The 10,265-nt window shown below is 35.1% G+C and overlaps 1 protein-coding gene across 1 annotated transcript in view; it reads left to right on the top strand.

Annotated features, from left to right (window-relative positions):
- Window positions 1-4,965: 4,965 nt before the first annotated feature.
- The window catches only part of LOC107726838 (IQ motif and SEC7 domain-containing protein 3-like), a 99,872-nt gene continuing 94,572 nt past the window's right edge, over window positions 4,966-10,265 (top strand). The window contains exon 1 of the mRNA XM_016536541.1: window positions 4,966-5,040. The gene's annotated coding sequence lies outside the window, so the exon portion shown is untranslated. The remainder of the gene's footprint in view (window positions 5,041-10,265) is intronic.

The raw sequence follows: 10,265 nt of genomic DNA, 5'->3' as shown, positions 1-10,265 counted from the left end.
AGCATTGTAACAATTGGTGACAATGGTTCTACGATGAATTTAGGCTTATGATGTTTTTGGGAAATGCAGCCCAGAATAATGTATTTAAAAACATGCAATAAGAATACATAAGTTACAGTGATAAACTCATGGAATGTGTGCAATGCCATTCACACTGATAATATGATGATTCATAATGCTGAACCTCATAATCAAACAGCTGCTGGTAGAGTCAGTGACTCAGATTTAAGCTCAGGAAGATTTAATATGTTAATAGGAGAGGGAAGATAAACAGAAGATTGATCTGTGTGTGTGTGTTTTTTTTTTTTTTTACAGTGTGGAAGTATTCATGTAGACTGTGTTTTGACAAAAAAAATTCTGTTTTAAAAATGCACTTTGAAATGATGTCAAATTAAAATTTTTACTTTAAAGTATATTTATAAACCCTTATGTTTTAATACTAATATGCCATGCTTTAAAATAAAGACACTTATTTTGATGTATTTAACATGATAAATCACAGGTTAGTACTTGGTTATAATTTTATCTGTAGTGCGTTATTAGGGGTTCAAGCACGTAGTGCTGAAACCCTATTGTAATTGTTAGGATTTTTATTATTATTATTATTCTTCCCTAAAACTGATCGTGCAGCCCAAACCGTAAGGCCTAGAGAGCTGAAACTTGGTCAGATTGTAGTAGTCCGGCCTTCTTGTCAGATCCAAAGACTCACCGCAATCGACCAATAGGGGGCGCTACAGCGATCAAAAACGCAAAAGCCCTCATAACTCCTACACCGTTTGTCGTAGACTCAAGTGTCTTATATCATTGGATTCCTTGGCTCAATGAAAACAAAATGGCTATCTCCGATTTCATTTCAGTCTATAAAAATTTTCCGCCATTTTGAATTTTGTCAGAAACCTACTTTTGCAACCTAGTCCTAGGTTTTTCACCCTATCGGAACCAAACCAGTGCAGAAATGTTCTTTGGACAGTGAATATAAAAAATTATCAAAAAAAAGTTGAAATTTCAACTCACCATTGCTTAGGGACGGGGCCATTTTTACTAAAATGGCTATAACTCCTGAACGGAATGAGATATCTTCACCAAACTCGGTACACATGTGTGCAAGTTCAATCTTTGGTCAAATAAAAAACAATTCGCAGTTCTGCAAATTGGTGGCGCTATAAGATGAAAAAAACCTAAAAATGACTATAACTATGCAACCGTTGGTCCGATCGACTTGAAAATTGGTATGCAGTGTCTTCGTCCAAAGGGGCACAAGAGTCTATGAGGACATTCGCATATCTCAAAAAACATGGCCGCCATTGGCCAAATAAATTTAGGCACCTATTGGACAAGGTTAACGGAGGTCAATCAGAACAAAACTCGGTGGGCATGTTCGACTCATGGCCCTAAAGGTCTGTAAGAATTTTGAAAGAACGAGATTTTTTGGCTCTGTAATCACGTGTTGTTTCACATATCCACACAATATGCATATCATTTGATAGATCTCCTCATAATGCACAACTTTGCCTCAAGAACCATTGCTGTCAGTCAAATCGTTCATTAATTATTCACAAATATGTTCAAAACCTACTTTTGCAAACTAGTCCTAGGTTTTTCACTCAATCTCGATCAAACCACTGCAGCGATATTCCCTGGACTCTTTAGATCAATAATTATCAAAAAAATGTTGAATTTTATCCTTTGGTTATCTTAAACGGGGTAATTTAGAAAAGGGGTGTGGTCAAATATACCCTTAAGTCAATAAAACCTAAACGAAAACTCCAAACTTTACGAAACTTTGTGAAAACATGTGTCGGATGACTCTTAACAAGCATGCAAACTTTCATGGAGATCGGACAATAGATGGCGCTATAACAGTTGAAAAGGCCTCAAAAATACAATATTTGTATAGAAAATGACCTCAAACTGTAGAACATGTACATATATTCACACAAACACTAGATATCCATATCATATGATAGATCTCCTCATTTTGAACAACTTTGCCTCTAGGACCAATGCTGTCAATCAAACTGGTCATTAAATATCCAAGATTATTTAAAAAACCTACTTTTGCGAACTAGTCCTAGGTTTTTCGCTCAATCTCGATCAAACCACTGCAGTAATATTCTCTGGACTCTCTAGATCAATAAATTTCAAAAAAAATGTTTAATTTTGTCCTTTGGTTAGCTATAATGGGGTCATTTTAAAAGGGGTGTGGCCAAATATACCCAAAAGCCTATACAACCTAAAAGAAAACTCAAAACTTTACGAAACTTGGTGACAACACGTGACAGAAGACACTTAACAAGCATGCAAAGTTTCATAGAGATTGAACCATAGGTGGCGCTATAACAGTTAAAACGGTCTCAAAAACACAATATTTCTGTAGTAAATTACCTCAAATAGAAATAAAATGTTCATATATTAACTTATACACTATATCTTCATATCATTTGATAGATCTCCTCATTCTGAATAACTTTGCCTCTAGGATCACTGCTGTCAATCAAATTGTTAATTAAATATTTGAGATTATTTAAAAAAAAACTACTTTTGGTAACTAGTCGTAGGTTTTAAACTCAAAATCAATAAAATCAGAGCAGTACTACGGCCTATGAATCCTAAAATAAAGCCCACAATATCTCTCAAAACTGTGTAAATTGATGCATAATTTCATTCTAAACAAGCATGTAAAATTTAAGAGCGATTGGGCAAAAAAAATAACACTATAATAGTTATAAAGGTTAAAAACACAGTGTTGTATGAGAAATTGCAATTATAACCACTAGATGGCAGCAGAAGACCACTAATGGGCTCATTAAATGTCCTAAAACAGTACTGTTCATAGGTTAGCTAATGGATTCATTCATTCAGACATTATAAAATCACTGTTATAACATTTAAAATCACATAGAGTCAAAGTTTACCATTTAGTGACATATCAGTTTTTACAATTATGCCAGATTATGATTACAGTGAAACCTGAAAATGACATATACACTCTTAAAAACAGAAGACTTGCAATAAGTTTTGTGTCACCCATCATTTATTTCAAATATCTATATCTGCAACAAAATGTGTGTGCATGTATGTCTGTGTATGTGTGTGTGTCTCTGTGACTGTGTGTTTAAGTATGCTTATTGAGTATTAATAAACTAGTTTAATCATTTCATATCAGTGTGTGTGTGTGTGTGTGTGTCTGTGAGCATATTCTCCATTTTGGATGTGTTTTACTGTCAGCCATACATCCAGGTTGGTCTAGACCCTAAAACATACCATCTTAAAGGCCTTAAAGTGCTTGAACCCCGGTAATTGCTGCTTGCAGCTATATTTTACTATTGTATTTAAAGGTAATGTATTTTAAATGTACTAAATTGCAACTATATAATGTGTATGTGTAATTACAAATATATTTCAATACATACATAGGTTTTAATAGAAATTACATTAAAGTATATTAAGGTTTACCATAAATATTCTGCAGTACACATTAACCATATTTCAAAGACAATATAAGGAATTATAAAATTACAAATAGAGTAGATGTACTTAATTCTCACTGAAGTGGGCCAAGAAAGCACTCTTAAGTTCAACTTATTGCATTTAATGTAAATTTAAAACATCTGTATGTAAATTAGTGATTTTTTGCGACTTTAGAGCCACCTAGATTTAAGTGAGTGAAATTCACTGTCACAAATACATTATAGTAATTACAGTGGATAGCTATACCAGAGTTGTGCGACAGTCAATCATTGTTCACGGATACCATAGAAATGAATGAGAAGTTGCCTACCGTAAACTGAATCTTACCTGTTAGGATTTGTTGCTAAAAATAGATAAATCCAAAAAGAATGTTCATTGGTAAACATGTAGTATAGCAGGCTGTCAGTTCATGATAAGATGTTTTGCCACAAGAGCACTCTGTTCAGCGTATTTAAGCTTTGCCTCATCCATTCAAAAAAATACCCATATAGCCTTCTTTCTGGTGTGTGAAAGAAACAGACATTGGTCTTATTAGAAGCTATCAGCTATCATCACAATGATTTTGAAACTGATATTTCAAGGTAACAAACGTACATACAGTTGGTTTCGGTGTATAGCCTATTCTTTTAAGCGCCTATACTACACCTTCTTTTTTACTGCTGAAATATGATGTAGCTTAATGTGGTAAGTTCTTTTTAAAAATATTTTATAAGTGTACTTCCGTTTCACAAGGGTAGCCTATATTAAGGTAAATACGATGGGGACTTGAAAATGTACTGCACAGGAGGCAAGGCAGGTGTAAAACTTTTAATGTGGAAAAAACTTTCTAGTGCATCTTTAAATTGATGTCACTATTGGAAAGTGTGTACTGCATGCAAACACACTTCTCAGTGATTGGCCAGAGCGTTGACATCATCACCCTCTGCAGCTCCTCCCCCAGTCTCCCCTGCATCAGGACCATCACTCGCATCCTTAGAGCATCAGCACGCTACAGCAACATTCTCTGCATCCAGAAGACTCCTACTCCATCCTGATACAGCAGGCTTAAAGCTTTGAGATTATAGTAATGGAGAGCTTGCTGGATAACCCAATGAAAGCCGTGCTTTATCTCAAAGAACTGACCACTATAGTACAAAACCAGCAGAGTCTGATTCAAACCCAACGGCAACGCATCGACGAGCTGGAGAGGAAGGTTGAGGATCTGATCGGCGAGAACCGTCAGCTGAGAGATCCGCATCAATTTCACCACCATCATCCGCACCACCATCACCACCCATCTCCGCGGACCAGCAGCCCTCAGCCGGCCGCTCCTCCGCACCAGCATCCGGCGACTCACGGTGAAAGCCAGCCGCAGCAGCATCCGTCCAAACAGCCGCAGCATCCTCCGGCAGCTACCCTCCATCACCCGCAGCATCTGCAGCTCGTACCTACGTCCCCACCGACTCTCAAAGCGAGCCAATCCAGCCCGGAGTCCGCGGAGGACGAGAAGAGGAGCCCGTCTTGCAAGTCTCTGGTTCCGCAAACTCCTTCGACATTGTGCCGGTCCGTTGGACTCGCCAGGAAACCGGAGTGAGTAAAAATCACGAACAGTTCATCACACACTCTATTACCGGGTGATCATGCGGCATTTGTGTGGTTTTAGAATCGGTACATTACAGCGTCTATAAGCCAAAAGCGGAATGCAATGATAACAATTTTAAAGGTCCATATAAAGATTCATATGACGTATAATTAGTAATAATACAGTCTAATTAATATTATCTAACTATTATATAACTAAAACTACAGTTATTCACAATTTCACTGATACATATTATTATTAATAATACATTTCATTTGAAAGAACATTTCAAATATCAAATGCAACTCAAAATGCTTTATAGTAATAGGCGAAATTGAGTGATAGAGTAAAAAACAAATAGCAAACAATTAAAGTATTATATGTATTACATATAAGGGTATTAAATACACATCTATTGTATTACAGTGTATTGGCATTATCGCCTAAGAATAACATAATAAATACCTTTATATAGCATTAAATATTGAGAATATGTATAATGGACATTACATATAGATGCCAAATAAATAAATAAATAAATAAATAAATAATAATAATAATAATAATAAAACTTAAGTTTTTAAATTAAGATGTTAAGTTGGAGCTTTAAGATCTGATCTGACTGTTTAAATGGGCTTTTTTTTTAATGTTACCTGTAGTCAGGGCAATTCTGTCATATAGTTTTTACTTGAATAACCAATATATTCAGATATGAAGCATTAGCAACAGCTATACCTAACACGACATTTTAGAGTGTAGAAAGTGTACGAAAGTGTACAGAATTCCTATTATAATATCATATATGTATAAATCTATTGAAAGATTCTATCAATCACAATTTTGATGAATATATAGAGCTCCAAAATAACACAAAGCAATAATTGGTATTTTTAGAAGCAATATGGCAATTATGATCACCATGAGGATATCCATCTAGACTGACATTTTAACCTTTTAAAACCTCCATAGCACAGCTGTGATTTCCTGTAGCAGGGCTATTTTCCAATACAGGTATGGATCACATATTACTACACTGTTTTCATTATTATTCAGTACTTATGTACAATTACAGGGTAAGAGGGACACTTTAATGTACCCTAGAACAAATACCTAGAGATCTTTTATTTGATTTGATTGCTTTACACAAGCTTCAGCAGAATAATGAATATTAATGATACACAGACAATCAACTGGACATGAGTCTACTCTATAGATTTTCTGGGTCTTTTAACACACTGACTGGCTTTCGCCAACCCAACTCACAGAAAACCAACTCATGCTGATTGCCTCAGCAAATCCTCTTTAATATCAAAGGCTTATTTTAGGGCTCTTTCTAAGAATCTGCTGAACAAATAATATCCGGCTTTATCCTGCTATGATGTTGTGGTGTAACTGGACTGATGCCATTTACAATCTGAAAGTGTAGATAGTAAAATAATTGTGTCTAGGTATTAACTCGCAACCTGATTAAGATAAAATCTAGGACAAAAATAAAGTGAATACTCTAGAAAGTTATTAAACCAAATCAGTTGAGTAATAGAAGATATTAAAGGGATATTCCGAGTTCAGTATAAGCCTAGTCGACAGCACTTGCGGCATAATGTTGATTACAATAATAACTGATTTTGACTTGTCACTCCTTTTCTTTAATAAAGAAGAAGAAGAAGAAGAAAACTGTCTACAGTGAAGCATTTGCTGAAGAGTCCATAAACTGTAAAATACTCACTGTTTCAATAGTACAGCCACAGGACATAAACAATATGCATCTTAACATGATTTTAGTGTGAATTTTTTTCCCCCCACTTATTAACCCTTTCTGTGTAAAATTTTTTATCTAAAACAATTTTGTTGCCATGACAATGTAATACTAAAACCCTGAAATGTACGGTGGCCAAGAGAGCTCAACGTGCTGCAACTTCAGAAAACACATGCAAATAGAAAAAGCATCAGCAAATTAAGAAAACATCTTCATCATTTTGACAGCACGAGTGCTGCAAATACTCGCAACACAATCAAATACAAAAACACCCAGCAAATGCTCACAACACAACCAAATACAGAAACACACGTTTTTCATTTTTTACATAATAAATGTATTTATTAATTAATTAATTTTAATAGTAAAACCATATGGTTAATTTTTGTAAGGGAAGTTGTAAAGTAAGTTAGCCAGCTTACATGCTTTCACAGTTACAGTAATTGTGTATTTCGTCAGCTTATTTAGGCTAATAATAAAAATTTAAAAAAAGAAGAAGAAGCAAAGGAATCGTATGATCGCTATGTTAAAATAAACAAAAATCTCACCTTTCAGAGCAAACATTGATAAATATGTCCCAGCCATGTTCATCACTTAGCAGTTCCCTTAAACATTTACGATGTGGTCTGTGCCTATTTGCAGCGCGTTTCTTTATTTGTTTGTGTTGTGAGCATTTGCAGCGCGTTTCTTTATTTGTTTGTGTTGTGAGCATTTGCAGCGCGTTTCTTTATTTGTTTGTGTTGTGAGCATTTGCAGCGCGTTTCTTTATTTGTTTGTGTTGTGAGCATTTGCAGCGTGTTTTTTTATTTGTTTGTGTTGTGAGCATTTGCAGCGCGTTTCTTTATTTGTTTGTGTTGTGAGCATTTGCAGCGCGTTTCTTTATTTGTTTGTGTTGTGAGCATTTGCAGCGTGTTTTTTTATTTGTTTGTGTTGTGAGCATTTGCAGCGCGTTTCTTTATTTGGTTGTGCTGTGAGCATTTGCAGCGCGTTTCTTTATTTGGTTGTGCTGTGAGCATTTGCAACGCGTATGTTGTCAAATTGATAAAGAGGTTTTCTTAATTTGCAGGCGTTTTTTCTATTTGCATGTGTTTTTTCATTTGCAGCACATTGAGCTCTCTCGGCCACCGTAGAAATTATTGCAAAAATGATGAGAACAACATTACAGCACCAATAATACAGAATTTTAACAGAACATTTAATATAAGTGCTTTTATAAAATTCTAAGCTTTGCATTTCTGCTTTCACTCAAAAATTGGTCATTTACACTCAACCTAAATTTTTGCTAAACTCCAAAAATGTACAGTACATATACACACAATTCACTGTGGTTTCCAGCTGAAAAAAAAACAACAAAAAAAACGCTTTTATTCCTTTTTATACAGATTTTACAGGGGCACACACACACACACACACACACACACATAATTATTGAGACTTACTTTTGTAATGAAGACTTAGTTTCTTAAAACATTTTACCATTGTGCATGTAAATTACACATGTAAACTATAGTGTAAACTATACATTCGGGTGTTTGCATCACATTGTCAGTTCCATACTGTATGTGTTGCATTTTTGACATAGTAAACTTGCATGGTAGCTCACCTGGTAAAGCATCACACTTGTGGAGGCCTTGGGCGTGAGTCTTGTGTAACAAAATTTGTGATTAAAAAGCTCAACAATGGCATGGGGGCTTCAGCAAAATGAGTTTTCACATTTGCTTTTGTTAACACTATCAATTCATTTTAAGGAAGGGTTTAGTGTTGGTGGTTTGTTATTTTTAAATGCAATAACCTTTTAGCACCACTCACCGGACATTTAAATTGCACAGATGTCTGTGCTATTAAACCAGATGTTATTATTCAGTTAGATGGATATGAACATATTTAGAAATTTTTTACTTGTAAGACTCAAAAGGTTCTCTTCAAACATTTGAAAGTGAAAACTGATTGCAATTTTCAGGAGGAGTTTATGCTAATGTCTGCTGTACACTCTTAAAAATAAAGATGCTTAAAAGGTTCTTCACAGCGATGCAATAGAAGAACCATTTTTGGTTCCACAAAGAACCATTCAGTCAAAGGTTCTTTAAAGAACCATCTCTTTCTTACGTTTTTACAATCTGAAGAACCTTCTTTCGCCACAAAGAACCTTTCGTGAAACAGAAAGGTTCTGCAGATGTTAAAGGTTCTTTATGGAACCATTTAGACAAAAAAGGTTCTTCTATGGCATCTTGAAGCACCTTTATTTTTAAGAGTGTAGTTTTGCTTTCAGCAGCAGCAGTATGAATCTGACACATCTGAGTTGATTTGAATTTAGCTCTATCTCTGATTTGAGGCTTTATCTCCTTAAATCCATCCACTTAAGAAGGATATGGAAAAAATGAGCATATACCAGATGACACAGTGAGTCACCGCAGCTGGGATCTGAAAGGGCACAGGTCAGATGAACCTGTGTGCTGTGGAATTAATGTGCAGCCTAAGATTAATGGCAGTCATAAATCACAGTTGAAGGTTAAAATGGAAGGATTAAATAAATAAGCCACAGGGAATGTCGGTAGACTGGATGCTTCCAGGGAATTGACTTTTGTACAACCTGTTTGTGTGTGTCTGTGTGTATTTCATACATCTGGGTATCTAACAACAACATGTACTCACTTTTTATTAGATGATGAAAGTTGTTCTCAATTTTAACAACTACAGACATTTTGAAGGCCAAAACTTTTAAGATATCAGCGAGAGTCCAGTGTAACTTCTGGGAAGATGTGATTTTCATGCACTTACACATTTAATGACAGATGGCATACTTCAGGAAGATGTACAATTTCTGAATGCATGTCAAAAAAAATCTCTTTATGTATGTATGTATGCATGTATTTATTATTCTTTTTTTATCGTATTGATTGTAGTATCGTGTAATAGAGGCATTTAGAGGACTTGGATTAGATGAGTGCTTAATTTGAATAATGCATATGCTAATTGTTAGTTGAGGTCTACATTTCTGTAGGCCAATATTTTTCGTTCAGCAGCTGAATATATTTCTCAGCTGATGTCACAGACCTCAAAGCACACACACGCTCAGGTTTGAACGCCATCTGTTGTATTTGGCATCTGTGCTTGCTGAAATATCCAGAAACACAGAATGATTGGAATGCTAAGAATATGCTGTTAAGCAGCATCTCCAAATATGCCATAAAACCCTAGACAGAATCTAAGATTTTTACCATTGAATACCAAGAAATGTAATATAAAATCGGTAACTGTTCTAAACGGACAACTCCTGTGGCTATAATTAATTTGACTGTTGCCTTACATTTGTGTCACAAAAGTATCATCTATACATCTGTCTTTTGCTATGAAACCAAAACTGACTGATGAAATGAGATTGCTTTTCCAAACCCACATGACTTTTTCTTCTTCTTTGCAATAGATAAGATGTTCCCCTTGTGAAAAAGATCACACTTTAGCATGTATATATATATA

This window comes from Sinocyclocheilus rhinocerous, unplaced genomic scaffold (genome assembly GCF_001515625.1).
Source record: "Sinocyclocheilus rhinocerous isolate Xijiao unplaced genomic scaffold, SAMN03320098_v1.1 scaffold155, whole genome shotgun sequence".
Taxonomy (NCBI): Eukaryota; Metazoa; Chordata; class Actinopteri; order Cypriniformes; family Cyprinidae; genus Sinocyclocheilus; species Sinocyclocheilus rhinocerous.
This window is presented reverse-complemented; position numbering and strand designations above follow the sequence as displayed.